Below are 7,553 nucleotides of genomic sequence, written 5' to 3'. Positions count from 1 at the left end.
TATTTAAATAATTTTCTCGTAAGTCCAGCTGAGACAGAAATTTATCAAGTATTTAAAATAACAAACAATTTAACAATTTAAAGAAATAAAAACGTAATTTATTATTTATTTAAAATGTATTTAAATTGTTCAATTGACTTTTAGTTTTTACTTTACATAGGTACCTAATGAAATCTAGAAACTGGTTGTCAATTATTAACATTTTATTTAATACTATAGGCTTTGTTAATTTTGATTATGTTATATGTTTTACCGTAGACTTAGTTTGTTATAAATAAAATAAAACATAATTCCACAAAAATGTATTTTTATGGTTATTAAGTAATAATAAATTATTTGTTGCCTATATTAGTAAATAATTATAATAACCGTTTTTACTTACAAGTTTATACCCAAGTGGCTGAGTGTATTGAGGCCATGTATTTTGAATTCCAGTTGATAAATGATTTGTTTTAATTTGTTGTAATCGGTAACCCGTAGTTTTTTTTCCAAATATTTTCGATTTCAGGCCATGATAGTTACTCATGCTTTAAACTAGCCATAAGGGTAATGGCATCATCTTTAGTTACTATAAATAACAAAATAAAAATTGTTAACTAATTAATAGGAACAATAAATCTATTTTAGTGATCTGGTATTACCTAATTCAATGTTTGATTCCTCAAAAACACGTGTTTGAATTTCGCTTTCAGTATTGTTTTGTAATTTTGATACAACAAATTCTTGACTCTTGAAGCTTCTTAGTTTAATAAAATATTTAGAATATAGTTTTCCTTTAGGGCATATTTTGCGCCATCTTTTGTAAAGTATATTTCCTTTAAAACAAATACAACTATAATAGTTGGATACCTACACATACATTTTTTAATGTGGTACAGTTTTAATATAAATTACCTTTATTTCGGTGCGGAAAGTTCTAACAATGGTATCTGCATGTTATTTGCTAACGCCACAGACATAGACGATTGTTTTCAAGATTTATTGGCTTTATAATTTTATCTTTAATATTATCAATAATATTTAACACATCACTTCTACAAAAGTTATTGTTATTATGTAAAGAGAGAACAAATCTGACTGCAGACATATGTAATTGCTTAATACTTTTATTAATATCAATTTCTTTCACGACTGGTATTTTAGGTAAATTTTACATTTTTTTAAATATTTCATCATTACTAACCTCATTACTAACCATTTGAACATCACAAAAATTGACAATATCATCATTAATTAATTTTTCATTATTTTGCTCTGTCTTATCTAATTGGATTTCAATGCTATGTTTTTTAATGAAATATTTTTTAAAGCTACTCAAAGTTTGAAAAGATTGAGTACAATTATTTAATTATTTAATACATGTATACGAGCTATGAGGTCCTAGTAAATGTATAATTTTATAATGAGCAATCAAAGAAACAAATGTGAGTAGATGTTTTTTACATATGAAACAAATCATTTTGGATTGCTTTTATTGTTAAAGTATGTAGGTACCTACTTACAGTAACTAAGAAAAATAAAAATAAATAATTATTTTAATACAATATTATATTATGTTTATTACCTGTTGTACGTGTATACCTACCTGTTTTAGGTACTTTGTATTTCCGTTATAGGCGGTATTTCTTGTGCGTTGGATTGTAAGAGTGTCACAAACTCACAAATGACAAATCACATCGGAGAACGAAATGAAAATAAAAATTTCATACCCATAAAAATAATAGAAATGAATACCAACATCATGTAACCATCGATAATAATAACAAAAAGTTTTTGTTAAAATTCGATATTAACAAGAATTTTTTTTTAAATCAAACAAACGTATTAATAATTTCAACCTCGTTTGGAAAAGACAATACGTTTTTTCTAAAAATAGATTAAATTATATAAACCATCAGTTCAAACAAAATATTATCGATTTAACCAACCAAATTATATCAGATCGAATAAAAGTTTCTTTAATCAAAAGAATTATTGTTCAATTAATGCGTACATCTTTATCAAAATGTAATCAAATATAAATTGTTAGTTTCATAAAATATTATCAATTTAACAAACCGGATTCTTTTAAATCAAATATATTTTGTTTAAATCAATTATAGTATAGTTAATTTAATTCATATATTCTTGTTAATAATTAATCAAAACAATTTGTTAATCTTACTGTTAAAATTTCTTTCTGTGTACTGTGCATCGCGAGGTATCACAAAGTTAGCTAATTTATCTTTCTATTGAAATGGGCCATTGTTTATCCGAAACGAAAAAAACGTTGTGGAATAATGAGATATCGATGGTACCGTACGATAAGCTGTCGGAAGTTCGACTTACCTCATTGACTGTGCAAATGAACAATTCTCCAGTTGAATGGTTCAACACCTTTTCATCGTATGACAAATCGGTGCGCGTAGTTGCCCAAATATTTCGTTTTATTAATCGATATCTTTATAAAAATGCGCATATAGCCGTGACGCCGCTCTCGTGTGCCGAACTAGACGCCACCAATGTTGCTCTTGTGATCGCGTCACAGAAATGTCATTTTTCTGTACTAATTCACGAATTAGCGTGGGATCAATCATTATTGTCAAAATCCATTGCGAAATTGCGCCCATTTATTGACAAAGATTGTGTAATTCGAGTAGGAGGAAGATTAAGTTATTCTTCGTTGTCTTACGAAAGTAAGCATCCAATTTTGTTGGGAAAGCGATCCCATCTTGTTTCAGTTGGGTTTATATCGAGTGCGGCGAAGCCGTCGGATTACCTATGGCCCACCATTGAAGTTTCGCGTACAATTTTTGTTACAAGTATTTAACTCAGCTATTCTATTACATCAATAGAATTAGTAGCTTTAGATTGGCTTACAAAACAAATTTTCGTTTGCTTTGGATCAGAAGCTACAGACTTTAATTTAGCACTTCGTTTTAAACGTTTTTTTTCTGCTCCACTTTTTACTTTTTTAGTAATGTTCATTGTAAAAGGCCGCCAAAATATTGTCAAGATATTAAAAAAAAAAAAAATTAAAGATCGAATCTAATAAAATGTATGGACTGCAACCAGTTTATTACACATTCCAACGTACAGAATTAAATTCTACTGTAGAAAACAGATTGACACTCGAGTATACACACAAGAGAGCTACACAAGGGAGTCGGTTGTAATATTATAATGTGATAAAATAAAGACGCGAATTATTTCTGAATATACCGGTCGGTGTTGAAAAGACGACGACCGACCGATAATACTGATAAACGATAATCCTCGCACTACATTTACAACACAAAATATAATAATATTTATAAATATTTAATATCAATGTAAATTGTAAAATAGAAATGTATTTTTAATCACTTCGTCTTCAGTATTTATTGTTTCCACGATTTCATAATTTGTCCCCGAAAATCTCTCCATAATTTCTTACGGAAATTATATTGGCTGAAACACGTCGGCAGTACTCTCTCTAGATTTAATGGACGCTTTTTTTTTTTTTTTAATAAAGTCATGAGCGATTTCTTTTTGCTTTTAATTCCACAATAGAAAAGTTATCTATACTCAAACTAATATTTTTCCATGCATCATGCACTTTATAATTGATTTTTGTGTTTAGAATCCTATATCTCTCTTTCAGTTTTGTAAAGTTCTAAAAACTTAATGTTTGATTCGCTGCTTCAATCAGATTGCGTATTAAAAGTCAATTAGAATACACGCGCACAAAAGAATCACAATTACGTAAAATAATACGTTATGCACGATTATTGTAATCCTACCCGTTGTAACGGTACATTTGGTTTCACGCAAAAGTCTTAAGAATGAATAATAATAATAATAATAATAATATAATAAATAAAAATAAATAAATAAATATTATATTATATTTATATTTTAACGCCCCAAATGCAATAGTACAGAGTTCTACAAGTACCAAGCTTACAAATGTTAAAGTGTACAATCTACTAATTATAACAACAGTATTTTTTTTAATTTATACATATTATCAAAAAAAAAAAAAAAAAAAATCAAAATTTTTCACTTCGTTACAATTCATTAACTTTCTATTGATAGGTCCATAATAACTGTAATTTTGAGTGTGATGACTTAGAAAAAATAGATAATAATTTCTAGAATTAAAGGTTGGAACATTAATTTTCAGTATAGCTTCCAGTTATACGGCATCTTCAATATTATTATTTAGTAAATTATAAACAAAGGTAACATCTAAATATTGTCTTCTTTGAGCTAAAGATACAACACCTAATTTTTCTCTTGACGAAAATTCAGAGTCAGCTGGGTTCTTAAATGTATAATTAAGTTTTCGTAAGAAATTATTTTGAACTTTTTCAATTGAATTCAATTGATGTGGATTCCATAGTATAGAAACATATTCTAAAATTGGACGAACATATACAACATTTTCCAACAGAGTGGGTCATTAAATTTTCGGCTGTTTCTACAAATGAAACCTAACGTTCGCATTGCTTTATTATGGATATTGTTGATATGTTTTGTGAAGGAAAGATCACTTGAAAGAGTTATTCCTAAGTCATTGATGTTTTTGACTGATTTTAAATTATGTTGATCTATTGAGTACTTAAATAAGGTAGGGTGTTTATTACGGGTAAAAGTAATTTGAAAACATTTTTCTGTATTCAATGAAAGACCATTAGTCTTACACCAATAATTAAAATTAGCTAAATCATTTTGTAATTTTAAACAATTATTCCGATCTTTTATTATATAGTATATTTTTAGATAATCTGCAAATAGAGAATATTGGCAGTGATTGAATGAAAATCCGATATCATTAAAAAATATTAAAAATAATAATGGGGATAGATGACCACCCTGAGGTACGCCCGAGTGGACCTCAAATTTATCGGAAATATTACCATTAATTATGACTTGCTGTTTTCTATTACGAAGATAAGATTCAAACTAAGAGCAAAGGGGGCCAACCATGCTTAATTTTCGAAGCTTGATTATTAATAAGTTTATGTTTACTGAATCGAATGCTTTTTTAAGATCTGTATAAATAGCATCAATTTGGCCACCAATTTCAACAGATTCCAAAATGTTAGTATAGAAACGTAATAGGTTTGTCATAGTAGATTTTTTCCGATGAAAACCGTGTTGTTCATTAATTAAAATAGGATTAAATGTTTTAAATAATAGAGGTTCTAATAGTTTTTCAAAAAGTTTGGGCAAGACACTAAGTTTTGAAATAGGTCTATAATTCGTAGCTTGTGCTTTGTCACTTGATTTAAATATAGGATTTATAAAGCTGGATTTCCAAAAAAGTGGATAAACACCAGATGAGAGAGATAAATTAAATAGAGAGTGAATAGGACGGGCTAATGCATTAAAACAGTTTTTTAATAATATCTCAGGTAATAAATCAGGACCTGCTTTATAGTTATTACCAATGGTACTTAATGCTTCATATACATTTTTAATGGAATAAATATGTTAGAAATATTTAATTGACTGTTACAAGTATTAGAATAAGCAGAGAAGTAATATCGCTAAGATGTGTATCAGAGTAGAAAGTATTAAAATATTTTGCAAACATATTACTAATAGAATTATCATCTTCATAACTTATATTATTATAAGACATAATATTAGGGAACGATTTATCGTTACTTCGAGTTTTTACAAAATTCCAAAATTGTTTAAGGTTTAATCTTAAGTTAGTTTGAGTATAAACAATACAATCTTTATAGCATTTTTTTGATAAAAGTTTACATTCTCAATTCTGAGAAGTTATTATATGTTTGATAATCGTTAGATAATTTAAATGCTTTATGCATTGAATTTTTTTTTTTTTTTTATTAAAGCAATTAGTTGATGATTAAACCAAGGAGGAAATTTGTTTTTACATGTATAATATTTAGGGACAAATTTATCAATAATACAATAAAGAGTTTCATAGAAATTAAAAATGGCCAAATCAATATTTACGTTACCAATTAAAATGTTCCAATTAACTAGTCCTAAGTCTAAAGATATTGCTTGAAAATCAGCACGCTTAAAGTTATAGGCAACGGGAGTTTTATCATTATTTTTATAATTTATAATATTATAAGAGTAATAATGCGTCATTGATATAGATGGGTGATAATAGTCTATTTTAGCTAAAGAGTTCAATTCGTTGTGATCTACTAAATTCGATATATTTGTGAAAACTAAATCAAGTATAGAGCCTTTTGAATTTTCAGTGTTATTTAGTTGATACAAATTTAAAAGGGAGAAAGAATCAAAAATAGCTTGTGCTTGTACTGAGTGGACTCCTTCTAAAACTAAACCAGTATTATCATTACATTTATCATATATTTATAATAATAATAATAATAATAAGAATGAATATAGATGCAATCACAGAATAGAATATTTATACCGATAACGGTACAAAATTATTTTAAAATTTTTAGCGGCATTTTATATTCCCAGCCCAGGTACAACTTCGATATCGATAATTAGCTACGTGTACTAATGTACGTTGAGCAGTACAGCGATCGAATCGAATAACAAAAAACAAAAGGTGTCTACTTTAAGATCACGGTTTAATAAATGTTAAAATAACAATCGTGGAGAGTACGCAGACTTTTTAGACGCCACTCACGTCCTTTTGTTCGCGTTTTTTGTTCACCTGACCTATAAACGTAGGGCACTCCTCTTCAAAGAAGGTTACCAATCTGCACGCGAACGCTTCAATTTCGTTAGAGATGTGCCGATGGATCGCATTTTTGTCGATGGTTTGGACCTTAGGCACGCGTTGCTCGGCGCCCCGACCATCGGTCTCGTGATCGGCGCACGTGCGCTGCGGCTGGTGCTGCTGCTGGTGCGCGTCTGGAGTCGCGACCGCGCAGTGACCACCTGCACTGTTGCAAGACTGGCGGCACGTGCATTGCTGCTGCAGCGGTGGCGACGGCGACGGAGGCTGCGGAGTCTGCGTGGCCTTAACCTCCATGACTTGTTCCTGCACATGCAGTCCCTGCACGGTGCCGAAACACCAACCATCGTTCTTGCGTTCGCGCGAGACCGACCGCTTTCGTTCGCGCGAACCCGACCGCTTTCGTTCACGCGAGACCGACCGCTTGTGGTCCCGCGAGATCGACCGCTTGTGATCCCGCGAGGCGGAACGGTCGAAGTTCCGGCGGTGTTGGGCGGGACAGGACAGCCCGTGGACGGTGGTAGACGGTTCGAGGGGCAAGGCCGTCACCGGGCCAACGCACCACGCTCGCGCGTTTACCATGAGCACGGCCACGGCGGTCCGGGACGTAAACGAACCGCCGCACCGAACGCTGTCTATGATCGGTATGGTGTACTCGTCGGCGGTCATGTACGGCGGTTGCGACCGGTGGCGGTCGGTGACCGTCGGAGCGGCGTACGGCACAACTTCCAGCTCACCTGAGCCCAGTTCCGAGCGGTCGCCGCCGCGCGAACACTCGCTGCCCGCCACCTTGTACAGGCGCACGGCCACGTGCACCGGCTTCGGTCCGCCGCCGCAGCTCTCGCCGCTAACGCCACAGCTCCCACCGCCGCTAACGCCACAGCTCCCA

This window comes from Sipha flava, unplaced genomic scaffold (assembly GCF_003268045.1).
Source record: "Sipha flava isolate LNK unplaced genomic scaffold, YSA_version1 367_pilon_pilon, whole genome shotgun sequence".
Classification (NCBI taxonomy): Eukaryota; Metazoa; Arthropoda; class Insecta; order Hemiptera; family Aphididae; genus Sipha; species Sipha flava.
Note: the sequence above shows the minus strand (reverse complement) of the source record.